This window comes from Petaurus breviceps, unplaced genomic scaffold, assembly GCF_028583685.1.
Source record: "Petaurus breviceps papuanus isolate PSGF00001 unplaced genomic scaffold, PetGlider_PUasm1.0 79, whole genome shotgun sequence".
NCBI classification, from domain to species: domain Eukaryota; kingdom Metazoa; phylum Chordata; class Mammalia; order Diprotodontia; family Petauridae; genus Petaurus; species Petaurus breviceps.
Window position 1 is genome coordinate 25,887,454 of NW_027186523.1, and position 19,301 is coordinate 25,906,754.

Here is a 19,301-nt window from a genome sequence, read left to right on the forward strand (position 1 = left end):
CTCTGGAAAGGTGCACCTCACCAGGGTACTTAAAGAACTGGTCAGTATAACTAATGTTTCTTTACTAGTGACTTTTTAAAGATTTAGGTTAATTCTAGAAGTACTGAAATTATAGAAAAGATTTTTAAAAAGGGCAAATGAGTAAGAGATTGTGAGTTGTAAATCAGAGGTCTTGAGTTCATTTCTTGGTCACATTCTAGAATGTGATATTTGAGTGGATTATGAGTAAATAACCACAAAAACAAGTGATATTCATAGAGAACAAGCATGGCTGCATTAAGAATAGTTCTTAGGAACATAAAAAGGGCACCTCTTCCAAGAAGTCTTTCCCTTATTTCCACAGCCTTTTCTGCCTTTTCCTCAAAGGTTACCTTGCTTACCATGTTTCCCCGATAATAAGACCTATCCCGAAAATAAGCCCTCCCCTTACTGTGTAAGATTCCTCTAAAATAAGCCCTCCCCCGAAAATAAGCCCTATTGAGATTGCTACTGTAGTGAAGGTGATCCCCTTCACTACATGCTACATTACGGTACCCTCTGTATGCACCGCCCACCCCCCCCCCATGAAACGCATGCCGCGCTCCGAGCTGCATCCAATCAGAGCTGCAGCAGTGAGCGCGTCATCCTGTTCTTCCCCAGTGATTTGCTTATTGAATAAAGGTACATTTTTTTGTTCACATTTACCTGTTTATTAAAATTGCTGTCAATGTTCATTAAAATAAGCCCTCCCCTGAAAATAAGCCCTCTGATGTTTTTCTGTCAAAAAAAAATAAGACAGTGTCTTATTATTGGGGAAACACGGTACATCCTGTAAACATATTTTATGCAATGATTTATATGTGTTATTTCCTTCATTAGAATGTAAACTCCTTGAGGGCAAGGGCTATTTTGGATTTTTATTTGTATTCCCAGTGCTTAGCACAGGACTTAATAAAGTATGTGATAAGTACTAAGTTTTTTTTAAGCTTTTTGATTGATAGATTTAGAGGTAGAAAGGGGTTAGAAGAAGAATCCAACCCCTTCATTTTAGAGATGAATAAACTGAGTCACAGGAAGCTTAAGATATTTATCACACAAAAATTAAAGAAAAAGGCAGGATTGTAACTCAGGCTCTATGATTCTAAAACTTGTGCCCTTTCTACTATACTACATCAACCTAATTGTTTTTTTTATTCCCTTTAATGTGTTTATTAAATTGGTTGATCAAGGGAATGTTGATATTCTTTACTGAGATGTTAGTAAATCACTTTACCAAATCATGTTATTCTTGTAGCAAGGAGAGATGTGGGGTAGATGATATTTTAGTTGCATGATTTCAACACTGTTTGAATGGTTAGACCTAAAAAATAACCATCAGTGTTTTGATGTCACCTTGGTAGGAAGGCTGCAGTGAAAGGCCACTCACATGGCCCTGTGCTATTTAATCATTTTACTAATGACTTGAAATGAAGGCAGAAATTATTTATCAGTTTCTCAGATGATGAAAACCTAGGAAGAACAGTAGAGTCCAGATCTAAAAGGAACTTGATGGTGTAAAACATAATAGAATTTAGTAGGGATGAATATAAAATCTGTCACCCGGCCTTAAAAAATAGCTTAACAAATACAGATGAGGGAATCATGGCTAGATGCTAGAGGAAAATAAAAAGAAGCAAGTGTCCAGTAGAATATGAGTTTGAAATGATCTAGTAGTATGATATGTTAGTAAAAAAATTAATGTGATATTAGGCTCCATTAATGGAGGCAAGGGGTCCAGAATTAGGGACTTGATAGTTTCCTGGTGCTCTGTCCTGGTCATACTACATTTTGTATATGGAATTCAGTTCTGGCAACTCCATTTTAGGACAGACACTGATGAGTTGGAAAGCATCCAGATGAGAGAAATAAGGATGTGGTGAAGAGCCTTGAGATCATGTCATCTGAGGATCAGATTAAAGAACTTGGCATATTTTATTAGCGATAAACAGATGTAGGAGAAATAGGAAAGGTCTCTCCATGTACTTCAGGGACTTTCCTGTTGAACAGGGGTAGACTAGTTCTCCTTAGCATCAGAATGCTGAACTCAGAGCAGTGGATGAAAGTTTCAGAGTCATATCTAGGCATGATTTAGATCAAATTTCCTAGTAATTCAAACTACTTAAAGATTGAGCTGCATCAGGGTTTGGTAAGTTCCTCTTCCCTAGGGGTCTTCAGATACAGGCTGGACAACATATAGCAGGAACTTTCTGTTCTAGTGTATGGTATGCTAGTCTGAAAAATTTTACATGTTGATTGCGTCAGTAATGGAAGTATCTTTTCTAGAGCCTTTGTCTAGTATAGGGTTCTTAACCTGGTGTCTACAGACCTTAAACCAAAGTTTAGCATTTTCTCAGTTTATAAATAAAAAAAAAATATTCTGGTTTGTAATAGGTTTAAGAACCCCTGGTTTAGAGTCTAATTTGTAAAGACAAAAACTGATTACCAGTAAAATACATGTGGTAGTGCAAAGTATGCTTTAGAGCTGAAGACCTGAGCTTAAAACCAAGCTCTGATACGCAATACCTTTGTGAACCTGGGTAAGGGACCAAATTGCCAATTTTCTTCATCTGTAAAGCTTGATAAATGATATTTTTATCACATTATTTATTATTTAATATGCTTGCTGAAGTCATCTTTTAATATTAGAGCATTAGATGAACATAAGAGGTTGTGTGGTGTAGTGTACAGAGAACTGGTCTTGGCCCTAGGAAAATATGGGTTCAACTCTGGAATAGTCACTAAAATTCTAAGTACTCTAGACAGTTCTGTCAGTCTGTAAATTGCAGAGAAAGTGCTGATCTATTTTAGTTGAGGGAATTTACTTATCTGGGAGTAAGAATATAGGTTTAATCCAGGGATGGGGAACCTGTGGCCTTCTTGGTCCTTGCATGCATCTTTTTGAACCTAGATTTAACTTTATGTCACAAATGGGCATCAGAGTAGAACTTTCTTAGGAAAAATATCATAAACACAACATAAAAACTTAGATATCTATATTCATATTCTTCAAGGAATTTATTATTTTGGAAAGCTAAGTTTTCTAGAGATCTAATGGTTGCCTCATGTTCATATTTTTATTGTTTAGAGGAAATATTCTAAAGTTCATTACAATTTTTTAAAATAAGGTATACATTATTTAAAGATGGTCTTTAACTTTTTAGGCAGGAGTTCTTAACCTAGGCTTAATGAGCTTGTTATTTTTAAAATTTTGATAATTGTATTTTAATGTAATGAGTATCTTTCATAAAGCAATGTATTTTATTTAGTGCACTTAAAACATTTCTTTTCTGAGAAGGCCTCTATCAGATTCACTAAACTGACAAAGGGGTTCATGACACAAAAAAGGTTAAGAATCCCTGAAATGGGGCATACTTCCTTCTTCTGGATGCTATGTTTCTCTTGATGTGGCAGTGAGGTGGTTCACTAAATAGAGTACTTGATTTGGACTCAGGAACAGTAGAGTCCAAATCTTGCCTCAGATACTTACTAGCTGTGTGATCCTGGGCAAATTACCTAACCTCTGTCAATCTCAGATTCTTCATTTATAAAATGTGGAAAACAATAATAATATTATTTATATATCAATTTACTATATCAATAATATCTACCTTACAACGTTGTTGTAAGGATCAAATGAGATCACATATAGAACACATTTTGTAAACCTAAGAACATTTACATAAATTCTGTCTACTGTTGTTATTGCTGTTGCTATTAATACACCATGAAGCTTCTTTGGCTGACATTTCATTCTCACTTACATTCATACCTAGATTGCTATTCAATAAAACCCAGAAGTTTATCTAGAAACCCATGTTTGGTCACCTCTCCTCTAACCTATTTGTGTGTAGTTTATTCTTTCAGTCTGAGTGTAAGGTTTTCTATTTATCCCTGTCAACTTTCATCTTATTCAATTTGGTCTATCATTTTAACTTATTGAATTTGGGGGTGGGGAAGGCAGGGATCCTTATTTCATCACCCAATGAATGCGTTATCTTTTGCAGCTTTGTTTCTTCAGCAAACTTGATAAACGAGTCAGCTGTGTCTTTAGACAAATTAATTATAAAATTACTTTATTCAAGCCATTGAGGAAAATCTTAATGTGAACATGATCAAAGTATTCTTGGGTACTCCACAAGAAGCCTTGCTCCAAATTGACACAGATACATTAATGAATATTTTTTCCATCTAAACATTCAACAAGTTCAAAATCCACATAACACCAGCAACCACATAACTCTCAGGTTCACACCTCCATTTCTTGTCTACATGATCAGCTTGAGAAACCCTCAACATTTTGCTGAGATTCATATGTATTATATTGACACTATTTCCCATTCTACTCATTGAACTTAGACTGTTTCCACTAGGATGGAAAATGTTATTAGTCTGGCGTGACTTGTTCCTGATAAAAACCATTCTGGCTTTTAGTGACCATTGCTTTCCTTTCTTAAATGTTCAGAAAACTCTTAATATTCCATTCTATGATTTTTAAGGTATTTGAAAATCAAAGTTAAGCAGTCTACAGTTTATTGAAATTGGCTTTCTTCTTTTCTTTGAACATCTAGACAAAATATACTCCTCTACAGACCTATGCCAAATTTTCTATTCTCCTAGACTTTTCAAGGATCATTGAAAGCGGTACAGGAATTCCATTTGTCTTTACATTGATATGTAATTCATCTGGGTCTGATGACTTGTACTCATTAAAGATAGTTAGGTGCTCTCTTGCAATTTTCCCACTTCTCTTGGGTTTCAGCTGTGTTATAATAACTTTAAATTTATTTTTTATAGTCCAAATACAAGAACCTTTTCATTGATCTTCCTCTAGTTTCTGAATTAGTTAAAAATTCCATTTCTTCTTTAGTGTTTATAATCAATATATGACCATTTTGTGCCTTATCACCACTGTCATAATTCTTATAGAACCATCACATGATTTTGTATTCATCCTCCATTAATTGCCCTTCTTTTCATCATATATATATACACATATACACACATACATACATGTGTGTATATGTATATAAATCCTAAATATATAAAATTTTTGATGAGTTGCTGTACATCCACATTGTATCCTTTGACCAAATACCCCTCAAATGGTCACTGTTAATTTCTCTACCCTATGTATTTTATTCTTGAGAGCTTCCACTACCTCTTGAGCTGCCTTTGTATTTGGCCATAAAACTATATCTACATTTTCTCTTAGTTCCTTGAAATCCTTTCTTCCCAACTCTCTGGTACATATCTGGCTTTCATCTCTTCTGTCATGAATTTAAAAATAGAGTGGTTGTGTCTTACCAAGGTTACTATCATTTCCACTTTTGTAACCATTTTGTCTTTGTCAGTCCAGATTAAGTCTAGAGTAGCAGGTCAATTTTCCTCCTTCACCCTTTGAAAAATAAAAACTATCCTTAAGCAAAATCAGAACTCTCTCTGTTCCTCTGCTTTTTGTTGAGTATGTGCTAGAGAGCAAGGTAGTTGAAATATATTATATATTTGTGGACTTTATTGATGTGTGTGTGAGCATGTTTATATTATTTATGTTTCAGAGATCTGTCTGGAGCCCTGGGATTAAGTGATTTGCCCAGAGTCACAATGCTAGTATGTGCCAACGATGGTACTTAAACCAGGTTTTCCCAATGCTAAAACTGGCTCTTTATCTACCATCCCACATTTCCTCTCCTTGCCATATTATTATCACTATATCTGTGACAAATATTTTTGGGTATAGCATAGCCAAAATATAGTATAGCCAGCCAAGTATCTTTGGGTCATTGGGTTCAAATATTTCCAACCTGATCACTCTCCTGAAGCCTAAAGCTCCCGAAAGCCAGTTGTCACTGTATTATCTGGCAAGGGAGTCCAATTTTTGTTGCCTACCAGTTGATATACCACTTGAGCTACCAATCCAGTGGTTTCATCAAAGTTTCATTAACTCATGTGCCTTCCTAAAATGCTACTGTATCCCAACTGACCACCTATGGTTTCACACACCTACACTGGGACTTCAGGAGAGGTGGTAGGTGGGTAGATCCAGCATTAATATAGAAAACAAAGTAATATCATTCAAAATATCATCAAATAAAGTTTACAATACTTTTCTAGCTCTAAATTCCCTACCATCTCTGTGCTTTCCTCTCTACAACCATTCACATTCATAAGACTTAGATAATTAGCATACTGTGATCATATAATTCACATTCCAAATATGGAATGAAATAGGTCAAGTGCTCCTATACATAACAATCTTTCTCTAGCTGTCTCCTAAACCTCCTCTTGCTGCCTTCCCAGGGCATCTTATGGAGTCACGGGACTCCCTGAACCCATAGCTCATGGAGGCACCAGAGAAGGGAGCGTGTCAAGGATTTCATATCAGTATCACAGGAGAAAACAGAAGAACAATGAGGGAGATCAGTTTCCTCTTCCTGCTCACCAACCTACTAGGCATCAGAATAACTCCCAGACTTGAAATTCAAGATCCTTGCTCTAGTCTCTGCATTTTCTCCAGTATGTAAACCAGTTTCAAAGTTTTGATCTCAAACAATAATATTCCTGGCTGCTATGGCCTTTCTCATGAAATCCCATTAGTTTAAAACCCAGGATAGTGGCCTTTAACATCCTGTTGCCCACATAATGATTTCAAAGTCTGACTTTCAACAACAGTAGAAGGAAGAAGAAGGCAGCTAACCCTTTATGGCAGTATATAGGTCTCATGACAATCCTCTGTCACCCTACTGCATGACTTCCTGCTCTCTCTTAAAGAATGGGTCTCCCTATCTCACCAAGGCTGGAACATAAGGGCTTTTCACAGGACCAATCCCAGTACTGACCAGTTTTGGAGTTTTGACCTATACCATTTCTGATGTGGGTTGATTCAACTCTCCTTGAGCAACCTGATGGCTCTCTGCTCCCAGGTGTTCACTGTAATCATGCTGGACTTATTGTGGACAACTGTTCAACTTAGCTAAATGCAGCTTAAAACTTCTGAGTTAAAGACATACATAAACCTCAGACTCCCTGATACCTTGAATTCCAGGCATGTGCCCTAACACCTGTCCTTACATCTCATCTTGAGAACATTACTAAAAACTTCCAATAAAGGGGGATAGCAGTCATCTTCTTATGGCAGCCAGGATTATCCCAAACCATTTTGCTACTTTCTCTCTGATTTATCTTCAACCCAGGGCCAGAGTAAAAAAAAAAATTAAAAGACAAGAAGCAAAGTCATAGGAAAAGGTTATATATCATCAGTATATAACAAGGATTTCTTTTTTTTCTCCTCCACTGAGCCTCACTCAAAACTCTCCACCATATGTTCCCCATATGATTACTAAGTTTTCTTACAGGAGATACTGATGGTCTAAATATACAGTTCTACTTCACCTTCTTTTGTATATTATGTTCCATTTGACCATGCTCTAATCTTTTAAAGTCAATTTCCTGTCCTGGATCACATTACACCAAATTTCAGTGGTATCTAAGAGGACAAATCAGTCTATCCCACTTGAAGTCCCCATGCCCCCTAAAGATTTTAATTCTTTGCCCAAGATTTAATCCTAACTTTCTATTTTCTTCTGGAAGCATAATTTTCCCTCTCATTAATCACTATGTACTTTAGATTTTATGATCATCAGGGACTCTCTAGCATATGCCAAATATAGAGCATAGGAAGACAAGATCTCTCTAATTATATTTATGTAAGGTTGATAAATAACTATGTTAGCACCACCCTGGAGGGAATCACCAATTGTCCATAGGTGTCTCTTCTTTCCCATAAACAAGGAGCTATTTTTTTCTTCATTGGATAAACCTCATTCTCTGTGTGTAGAGCTTGATATCTGTCACATGTCAGATATGACCACATCCAGTCTTCTTTCTTTCCTTTCTTCTCTGTTTCACATACTCCAGCTAAGGCAACCAGGTGGTACAGTGGGTGTAGAATCAGGAAAACTTCAGGTCAGCTCCTCCCTTAGATATTTAGTACTACTACTAGCTATGTGACCCTGGGCAAGTCATTTAAGTTGCTAGCTATTGTTGTTGTTATTATTATTCCATAGTTCAGTCTTCAGCCACAGGTGAGTATTCCCATCAGAAAAAAAAAAAAGTCTCATTGAAGATCTAATCAATGGCTTGAAATGCCTGAAGGACTGCCTTATTACTTGGAATGTAGCATTAGACACATTCTGCTTATTCTCAGAGGGTAGAAGTAGGACCAGTAGATGGAAGTTGTCCCCCCCCCCGCTCCCAGGGAGGCAGGTTTTGATTCAAGATAAGAGAGAACTTCTTAACTATTAAATAAGTATTAAAATGGAATAAACTGCCTTGTAAGTTCTTCAGCTTCCCTTCATTAGAAAGATTCCAGCACAAGTTGGATACCTTGTCTAAGACTCTGTAGGCCAGATTCTTCTTTCAGCTAGGTGTTAGGCTAGATGGACTCTAATGACTTACCAAACCTCAGCATTTAGGGTTACTTGAATTTGCTCTAGGATATTTTAGAAAAAGTTTATTCCAATGTCTATAAATTCCTTATTAACAGAAAATGACATTTCTATAAATATGATACCAGGCCACAGTTTTCTTAAAGCCATTCTTAATGTTTGATTTTAATAGAATTTAACGGTTTTTAACAACACTAAAACTGTGTTTTCATGTGGTTATTTGATGGATCAGCTGTCTCGGTGTATCTCTTTTATAACAATTCATATTCTAAATAATAAAATTGATATATGTCCCTATCCTAGTTATGAAGCATTCTTCAAAACAGTTGCCTTACAACAATTACATGAGGTAGGTAGAGTAAGCATTACTATTGCCTTTTCTACAGATGAGTAAAGAGAGGTGTATATGTTTGGCAGTTTGGTTTGTTCAAGGTTACACAACTAGAAAGTGGTAAAGAAAAGATTCCACCCCCCACTTCTTCTGACTCAGAGTCAGTACTCTTTCCATGGTATCAAAACTGAATCAATAAATAACCCAGCACTTTGTTGGGGCATAGTTTAAGTCTAGGCACCTGAATTCAACCCCTGTCTATATGATAATTATTACCTATGTGACCAATGGTAATTCACTTGATCTCTCTGCATATCGGTTTCCTCATCTGTGAAAGGGATCAATATTATGGAACTGAGGTGAGGTTTAATGAGGATAAGGTGACCAAAGTGCTTTGCCAACCTTAAAGCACTATATAAATGTCAGTTATTATCATTAAAAATGGTGAACATATTACCAGACGCTAACCTTGTTCCCTCAGGGTGAGCCCTACAATTATCTAAGCAATAGAATAGCTGTTTCATGTCTGATGTGCCTCTTGCATGTCAAAGAACTGACCCTTTCAGACTGCTAAAGCATAGATGAATACTTGCTTAGCCTCTCCTCTTCCCTCAGGCTGTAAGCAGAGCTGTTCTATCTTTTGTCTCTTTACCTCTGGCTTTCTTCTCTCCTTTCAACATGTTTTCTGATTGTTGCTGGCGTTGTGACTTCTAATTGCCACCACCTGTACTGGGCTGCTGCTGATCTTCATGGCTGTTTTCTTTCCTCTTCTTCTCCATGCTTTTCTTTCTTTTTGTTTCTCCTGTCTCCCATCACTTCTCTCATGCTCCTTCCCTTTTTGTCCAGGAAGGCTGGCTTTTTATGGACAATGTCAAGGAATCAATGTTGCTGAGTTCTCATTGAATGTTTTTTCACTGCCAAAGAAGATTTTGTTTCTATGGTTTGCCCACCCCCATTTGCTTTCAAATCTAGAATTTTGGGGAAAAACTGAAGTTTTCAAAAAGCAGGTGTTTAGGTAGTTGAGACCTTTTTTTTTCCACTTCCAGAATGGCCATGCTTCCTTTTTAGGGTAAATTGTGACATTTGTAAATATTATGCAGCATCTTCAATACTTTAAACCAATACCAAAATTGGATGTAAAAACCTAAGAATCAATATGACATTATTTTTTGAATTAGTTTGTTCTATATGATTAGGAAAGGTTAGTTCAATGAAGTTTTCATATTTGAAATAAATTGATTATATTTATGCATTTTATAAGTTCAACAAAGGACAAAAGCACCACACCAGTTGTCAACTTGTATTCTAACTCAGAGAAATACAATATTAGCCATGTGCCCCCATGGCCACACTGACTCCCAAGGGAATGAAAATATATTGAGAGATCCTATCAAAGAACTGTACCAAGTAATAAACCAGTAGTTTTGAAGATGTTTTAGGACAATCTTGTCTCTTGAGCTTTCCATATAAGCTTGGATAGAGTCCAGTGAACAATTCAGATATGAATCTTGGCTTCATATCCAAAGCAAACGTGCAAGCAATTTGAGGTTTGTGCATTAGAAGCTGTTACTACTTTCCCATGTCAGTTTATAGTGAAAGGCATTTTAAATTTATAATGAAGCTCTATTTCACCCTTTATTACTAGGAGGTTACTAGTAAAGCTCATGAGAAAAGTTTACCACTGTCCTAGATTTCTCCAGAAATTACTGCTGAGAAAGATCAAGCTTTTATTTGCTGTCCTAAGGCTGGAAGTCAGAGTTAGACTATCTTCCTAAGACAATCAAGCATTTGCCCAGTGACCTATGGAATAATCTGCAATTTTCTGGACAGAAAGGAAGTAGAAATTGACTTCCATCCCTACAAGTCTGCCTAGCTGGTTTGAGTGACTTTATGAAGCTCACTCAACCCTGAGGATGACTCGGGTTGAGAATCACAAACATAAGAATTGTGCTCACATAAATAAATTAGCTCAACAGGAACACACAACTTTTGGATAAAAATATGAAAGGATACTACTGGAGGGATATTGGCATGACATTTTCTTAACATTTATCATTTAGACATGATTAGTGGTGTGAGTTTTCTATGTAACTAACATATTTTAGCTTTTTTCATTCCTTAGTCCTGATCCATAGTTGGCAGAATATTTCTAGTATACAGTCTTCTGTGTTAAAATCCATCAGCATCAAATCATATGTTGACTTAATTTTGGAGGGTACTATTGAGTTCTTCATAGAATTTGTCTGCCTCTTAACCTCTGTAATAGATGTTAGTGCATAACCTGTAACTGTTTGCATAGAAATTTTTTTACAAATGCTCACCATGAATCCCCTAATGAGATGATCAAATATCTCAGATTGAGAAATCATCGCATCTAAAAATGACATTTGTTTTTGCCTTTCGACACATTAAAAAAAATGAAGTCCCCTAGCTACTTTATTCACTTCTCAAAGGAAAATCAATGAGCAGTCTTTATCCAACTTCGATAAGTCTTGTAGTTTCATTTGGATAGAGCACTGTTGCTGGAGTCAGGAAAATATGAGTTCAAATAGGACCTCAACAATTGCCTGGCTACGTAACCTTAGACAAGTCACTTAACCTGTCCTTCAGTTACCTAATCTGTAAAATGGAGATAATAACAACACCTACCTCCCAGGGTTGTTGTTATGGTGAGATATTTGTTAAATGCCTTGAAAATTTTAAATGCTATATAAATGTGAGCTCTTATTAACTGTAGCAAGACACAAAGATTTATATAATTCAGTTCCTCCAAAAGTAGGTCTCTATGTAGGTCACAAAGGATCTTACATTTACAATGATGCCAACAGCTCAAATCATATTTATAGTGAACCTCCCAACTGTGCTCCTTAGCACTTATGTACCCTTTTCTGCCACTCTGCCACTGTCATAGAAACAGAGTAGCCACAGAATACTAAGGGCCATTTTGTGCTTTTCCTTGTTTCCTTTAAAATGGCCAAAGGGTTCATAACCAAGTGTTTAGATCACGGGTATTGGGCCTCATCCTAATTAACTAGTCTGGTCTTTGTAAAGCAAACATTTCTTTTGCCAGGTTCATACTTAAAGACTTTCCAACATGGCAGAATTTTTTTTTTTTGAGCTAGTGTTCTATTAGTAGAGCCTTTGCAAATCCAATCACCTCCATGCCATTGATATAGGACAATTGTCTAATGTTTCATTCAAGAAATATTAAATACAATGTACAAGGCACTGAGCTAAGTGTTTAACATGCAAAGAGTGTTATAAAGGACAATTCCCTTCCTTAAGGAGTATGAAGTATATCAGGAGAGAAAGTCATGCAGATAACTATAAAACAACCAAAAGCATGAGAAGTGTAAAAGAGAAGCCCACACCAATGAATATTAACAATTTAAGCTATCTCTTCCAATCAGAAGCTTTGTGGAGGAGATGACCCTCCAGAGAGGTTTTGGGGGAATTCAACATGAATATAGACACAAAGGTAGGGGTGGGTACGATAACACTGGGAAATTGCAAGTAATAAGGCCAATTGGGCTAGAACATAGAGTATGTGAAGAAGCATAGTTTAAAACAAGGCTGAAAAAAATTGTTTGGAGCCACACTGTGTAGAGTCTTCAATGCTAGCTTAAGAATTCACGTTTTAATTATCAGGCAATAGAGGGCCTCGGAAAATCATTGAGAGAAATGATACAATCAGATGCACTTCAGGAGATGGCAGCAATGTGAAGGTTACACCAGAGCAGTGAAAAGCTAGAGGCAGGAGACTAGGTAGGAACCCTTTATAAAAGTCCAGGTTGGTGGTTGCTGCCTGAGTGAAGATTTGGGGAGAGATGTGAAAGATACTTTAGAGGTTGTGTAACTAGATCTTGGCAACTGAATGGATGTGAACAATGAGGGAAGGGGAACAATTAAATATCATGCCAAGATTGTAAGCATGGGTGGCTAGGAGGGGTGATGGTTCTATTAACAGAAGTAGGGAAGTTAAGAAGGTCTAGTTTTGAGGGAAGGGTTTCTTCCATTGTTTTCTCTGTAAACCCCTGGGCCTGGTGTGATTGTTTTAAGAATTCAGATTTATTTAATGCTTCTTCCCCTGGTATTAATGTTCCCTCCATCACAAGCCTTTGACCTGACTTCCAAATACAATCTTTGGTCTTTGCCATAGGACACATCTAAGCAAAATTAAATTGATGTTCCAAGAAGTACTTACATGATCATGTTTTAATAGCCTGGGGAGAGATCTCAATAGCAAATGTTGTTTTCCTAAAAGCATTTCCAAACAGAAAAGTTTGTTTGAATCATCAGAGGAAAACATTCTTTAGCTCTTAGGCCAGTGAGTATCATGTAATAATGTCTTTGCATTTGTTTCAAAAGAGTGGCTGACACTGACAGCCCGCTCATCTAAATTTTCTATTTGTGAGAAACTCTCAAAAGAATGCCCATTATTTTCAGTATGGGCCTAGTGTACATATCTTCAAAAGCTCTCTTTGCATGTGGCGAGACAGTGTTTTAAAAAACATGCTTACTTGACTAAAGTTGATCAGCTTCAGCTGATTTTCAGGGATATTTGTTTGGCAGCTAAGGACAATGAGTCGCTCTTTTAGTCCACTAATTCAATTAACTTCTCCAAAGAACCAGCGTTCCCAACATTTTATGTCCCCTCCCAAGTCGACTGGCGTGAAACATTTGTTTTCTTTTTGCACCAAGCCTCTAGGATATAGTTGGCAACTTGTGTTAAGAAAGCAGAATAGGTCTATTTTTTTTTATACTTCAGGAAGAATTAATTCTATTTTAATAACAAACAACATATAAGCAGCAGCAACATGTTACCCTTCCAGGGTCAGTAGGCTGATTACTCATTATCATTATGATTAAATGACATTTACCTTTTTGAAAATGTTATGTACAGTGATAAATTTTGAACAACTTGCTCTCTAGAAACAACAACAAATTATGTGCATATGTATGTATATATATATGAATATGTATGCACATATTCACAAGCATACATATATGTAAGGCATGAAATACAGTTTAATCTATAATATTGAGATTTTCACTATCATTTTCTTAAGTCTAGACAATCAACAAAATAACAAATCAAAACCTGATTTATAGCATTTGCCAGTTTCTGAGTGGTAAATGCTCATGATGAAAATTTAATAATCAGCTATCTTGAGCTGGCTCCAGCACACCACTTGGAAAACTTTCATTGTTAGAAAAATCATTTTAATAGTCATTTATTTCCCTTCAAATAAATACATTCTCAGCTATACTACTTTCCCTATAAACAAAAGAACTATGCGTTTTGGGGTATTTAATTATGAGTGTCATTCCTAGGAACTGAGGACCAAAAAGCACAAATATACAACTCAATCAATTTCAGAAGATTTTTTTGTTTTGTTTTATGTAAGGAGAGAATCTGGCTTAAATACTGATGGCTTGTGGGTCTAATCAGGGAGTGGTTTCACTGAACTAACCACAGGAATAAGTAAATCTGTCTAGTGACTGAAAATTACAATTTTTTGAGATAAGTACGCATATCAATTGTTAGTTGGAAAATACTGCTAAATATTTAACCTTGTGCTCTAATGAAGCCAAGATGAGACACTGATACTTATTTCTTAGAAAATGCATATAATTATATTTCAGTTATGTTTGTACTCTTCTAAATTTTTTTAATCCAAAGAGTTTTTGTGAACTTTTCTCTTCCCCAATCCTTCCACTGGTAAGAAACTGTTGAGTAATTGGAAATATGAGGGTTGGTTTTATTTTTTTTTTCATTTGTTTACACTTGTGCGGTTTAGAAATTGTTTTGCTTTTTTTTATATTTTTATTTTTTTCCCCTGAAGGATTCAGTGGCTATCTCAACAAACACTGTGAAAAGTTTAAGAAAAACATACATGCTGAAAAGAAGCAATTAAGTTAAAAGAAAGTGAAGTAAATGCCCCAAATTATTATCTCATCAAGATTCTTGAAGCATTTAAAAGATATATGTTTCAGGATTTAAATCTGCCCTGAATCATCTCACTGCCATAATTAGCATCTAGTTTCCATTCCCTAGTGCTTTGTATTGGCCTTGTCAGCATTTTTCAGGTTACATATTTAATATTAATGGATAAATCACCTCACTCTGGGGCACATTCTTCAACTTATTATTTTTTAATATGAATGGTTCTTCAATATCTGAGTAACATGTTAAGTCTATTTTAACCTATTTCTACATCAAAAAGAGAACCACTGTAATTAATATATGTAAAATGTCACCCAACATTAATATTCAAATTCTCTGATTTCCCTTCATATAGCTTCATGTGTTAGTGAATAACAATTTCTTCTGTCAATGCATTTTTACTTACCAGACATGACTATGAAAAAGAAAAATTTTCATAATTTTTCTTTAATTATAGCCCTTTAGATAATAATAATATGCCACTTTCAGGGGCAGTGGGAAAGAGGGTGTAGGTCAGGAGCACCTGGGATCAGGTCCTGCTTTTGCCAAATATTGGCTGTATAAAATCTGGCAAGTTATTTAATCTTTCAGTGATCTACCAACATTCTAAGACTAAATGGTGCAGAAAAAATGATAACCTACATTGGTAAAGGGAATTTCCTATTCTGAAATGCCAATGAAGTTACAGACCTGGTCACTAATCATTAAAATATAAAGTTTTTCTGAATATCCAGCATTAGTTGGGTTGGTCAATAATTTATTAAGTGCTTACTATGTGCCATATATTCTACTAAGCACTGGGGATGCAAAGAAAAAAGACAGTACCTGCTCTACAGTCTAATGGGGAGAGAATGCATATATATATATATATATACACACACACACACACACACACACACATACATACAAGTTAAATATGAAATTGTTAACAGAGGGGAGACACTAAAAATAAAAGGGAAGGGAAAATAGAAGTTGGGGCTTGAAGGAAGTCAAAGAAGCCATGTGGTGGAGACAAGAAGGACAAGCACTCCAGGTTTGGGGGGACAACCTATGAAAATGGATCTTCTTGTTCAAGGAACAGCAAGGAAGCCAATGTCACTAGATTGCAGAGTACATAGAGGTGAATAAGATATAAGACTGGAAAGACAGGAAGGAACTAGATGATGAAACCAACCAGAGAATTTTTTATTTGTTCCTAGAGGTGATAGAGAGTCACTTTGGGTTATCGAATAGTGGGTTGATATGGTCAGATCTGTGTTTTAGAAAGATAATTTTGGTAGTTGAATGGAGGAGTGGGGATAGATTAGAGGCAGAAAGCCTCACCAGCATGCTATAGTAATATGTTAGGCTTGTGATGATGAGGACCTGGACCAGAACAGCAGCAGTGTCAGAGGAGAGATGGGGACATGTACGAGAAATCTTATGAAGGCAAAATTAGTATTTATGGATGTAATACTTTGAATTTAAGTGTGCATTCTGATTTACCTTTTTGAGTCTCCTTTAATATATGAGTGAGATACCCTGTATGTGCAGGGGGAGAACCTTTCTTTACTTCCTTTGAGATTTGGAATCTTGTACCATGTTTATAGCCCATGTTCACCACCCAATTATCTGACAAGGTTTTATTTTGCATGGTATTGGAGGTACCTGGCAAATGTCCCTATTATACATACTAATAGGGTGAATTAATGGAATCCCTAAATTAGAGAGGTTCATGAAACCAGTGAATAAGTTTCAAAGTATTCCAGGTGAGCCTGCTCTTTTTGGCTTTTTTTCTTCTTACTTTTGCCCTTCACTGAAAGAGTCTGGAGGCAAGACTGAGTTTCCAATTATGCAAGTATGTATGTCTGTACCTTCAGGGATAAATATTTTTTTTTTAATGCTGCCATTACAATTTAAAATAAATTAAATGATGGATTTCAGTGGTAATTTACTTTCTTCTTATTTATATCATAATTCACAACTGGAAATGAAATATTTTCAAATCTTGAATGTGTATCTTTTTTGTGTTCTTCTAATGTTAATGAGATTATAAGATCTTCCTCTCCCATTATTAATGAGATTATAAGATCTTCCTCTCCCATTAATAGGCCTCACATGGAACCCACTATGGGAGGGACTTGCCTAAGGAAGAGCTTAGTTAGGGGGAGGCTTGTTTGTTGGAAGGTTTCCTCACCTTTTGGTACTAAGTTGAACTAAGTTATGAGGGGTGTGATGCCTTGTGGCTCTGAGAAGTGTATATATACTCTGAGTTCATATTTTGCTTTGGGGGTTTGTTTATGAGAAATATTGTTTGATTTCCTGGTTGAGATTCTGAGTAGCCATGTTCAGACTCCCCCTACCCTCTCCCCCGCGACTGCTCAGATGTAAAGGCTTTCTCCATCCAGTGGTGTATGTAAAGTGCATAGCAATATTGCTTTGATTCAGGCAGTCAGAGACCTGTCTATTAGTCTTTATGCTAATTTCTCCACTTGTATTTTCTCTGACATTCAGGGTGCTGAACTTTTCCCTGAACTAGTGAATGTAATTAAAAGTAGCATTGTTACCGCCCACCCCCCTTTTCTTTTGGAGAGGGGAAGGCAAGGCAATTGGGGCTAAGTGAGTCGCCAAAGGTCACACAGCTATTAAGTAGGTCAAATGTCTGAGGCTGGATTTGAACTCAGGTCCTCCTGACTCCAGGACTGGTGCTCTATTCACTGTGTCACCTAGCTGCCCCTGTTAACCCCTTTTTGAGCAGTCTTTCCTAGAAAAGCAGATCAAAGAATCTGTGCTAGCAGGCTATCCTGGTGTGCTAGAGTGCTTGCTGTTACAGTTTCCAACTTACAAATTTCTACCATGTGCTTTCCCTGTTTAACCAAACTATAGGATGGTAGGTGCATAGATCTACTGCCTAGATCTAAGGAACTCAGGGGTCATCTAGTTCACTCTGTCAATGAGGAAACTGAGGTCTACTGAGGTTAAATAACTTGGCCAAGATCACACAGGTAGTAAGTGTCAGAGGTGGGACTGTTCATTCCTAAACTTGGAAAACCATGCTACATTTTAATCCATTTATAACTAATTTAAAACATTAGAAATGCAGTTGCCTGTAGACTTATCTTTGAAGCAATATAGGTGCTCCAGTTCTCTTGACAATAGTACTAATTAGCTCCAAACCATTGTTGATCAATACTATGAAATTCATGTAACAGCAGATTGACCAGCATCAACATATAGATGTCACTTACACAATATGCCAACGTTTTTGTTCTTCCATTTGCTTGTTTTGCATTAGTTGCATTTTAGGACTGGTTTCCATGTACAACCGGCTCTTGATTATCTTGTCAATTATGTGGTCACTGTCTCTTTGTCTATTAACAGAGTTAATACCAAGGCTACAGCCTTCTCTATATTACCTAATCTGTATACACACACACACACATATATATATATATATATATATATATATATATATATATATATATATATATATATATATATATAAATGTCACTCTGCTGTAATGGGCTATATAGGTGGAAACTGCAAACCAACTTTAGTATCAGACAGAAAACTACATGATGCATTCCACAGTACAATAAAAATGATTTTGTATTATCAATCAGATCTCTTCTGTTTCAAAGTTTAAATGGATGTTCTATTTAAAACTTTAGTTATATTAAACCAACAAGCATTTATTAAGCACCTAATACTTGTCTGAAAAATTGACTGCACTAAATTCTGGGGATACACAGACAAAAATGGAATACTCCATGACCTCAACTAGCTTACATTCTATTAGAAGAGGCATGCATACAAAGGTGTGTACAGATTATAAACAAAATAAAAATCACTGAGTTTTGGGAGGAAGGGCATTAGAAAGTGAGTAAATCCAGAAAGGCTTCATGTATATCATGGTTCTTGCACTCTTAATTTTTTTTTCCTAAAGGAAACAAAAGTTTCTAAAATGTGGAGGGGAGGAGAGAATGCATTCTGAGTGTGGAGGATACTCAGTGCACAGGTATGGAGATGGGAGATGGGGTGTACTATATAAAGAGCAGTAAGAGGGACAGTTTGACTGGACCACAGAGTGCAGGATAGCGATACCGAGACTGGAAGGGTAGGTTAGGCCCAGGTTCTAATCTCTTCTAAGAAAAACCTCCCAAATTGAAAACTGTCTTCCAATATAGAAATAAATAAAAATGACAAAAAAGAGTTGTAATCTCTAAATGCTGATGCATAAAAATGTTCTGCAATTATTAGTCAATGAACACGTGTTTATTTCAATAGCCTTCTGTGTCATACACAGTGGTAGTATGGGTGCAAAGGATGTGAAAGCAAAAATGAAACAATTCCTGCCCTCAAGAAGCTTATATTATACTTTTAGGATCAGGTAGGGACAAGAGGCAAATAATAACATAAATCCATTTCAGTTCTCCTTTGCTGAAGCCAGATTTGATTTAGCTTTTTCAATTGTGGTTCAGAATTGGAGAACAGTTGTGAAATTCTAATGTAGAACATTCTCATGATTCTCTGTTTATCTCTCATCCAGAAAAACCTAGAGAAGCAGAGTTGATTGGGGTG

The 19,301-nt window shown here is 36.2% G+C and overlaps 1 protein-coding gene across 3 annotated transcripts in view; it reads left to right on the top strand.

Moving 5' to 3' along the window:
• Window positions 1-19,301, top strand: part of LOC138175875 (hepatocyte growth factor) — a 102,519-nt gene that overhangs the window by 48,033 nt on the left and 35,185 nt on the right. The gene's annotated exons all lie outside the window — the stretch shown is intronic.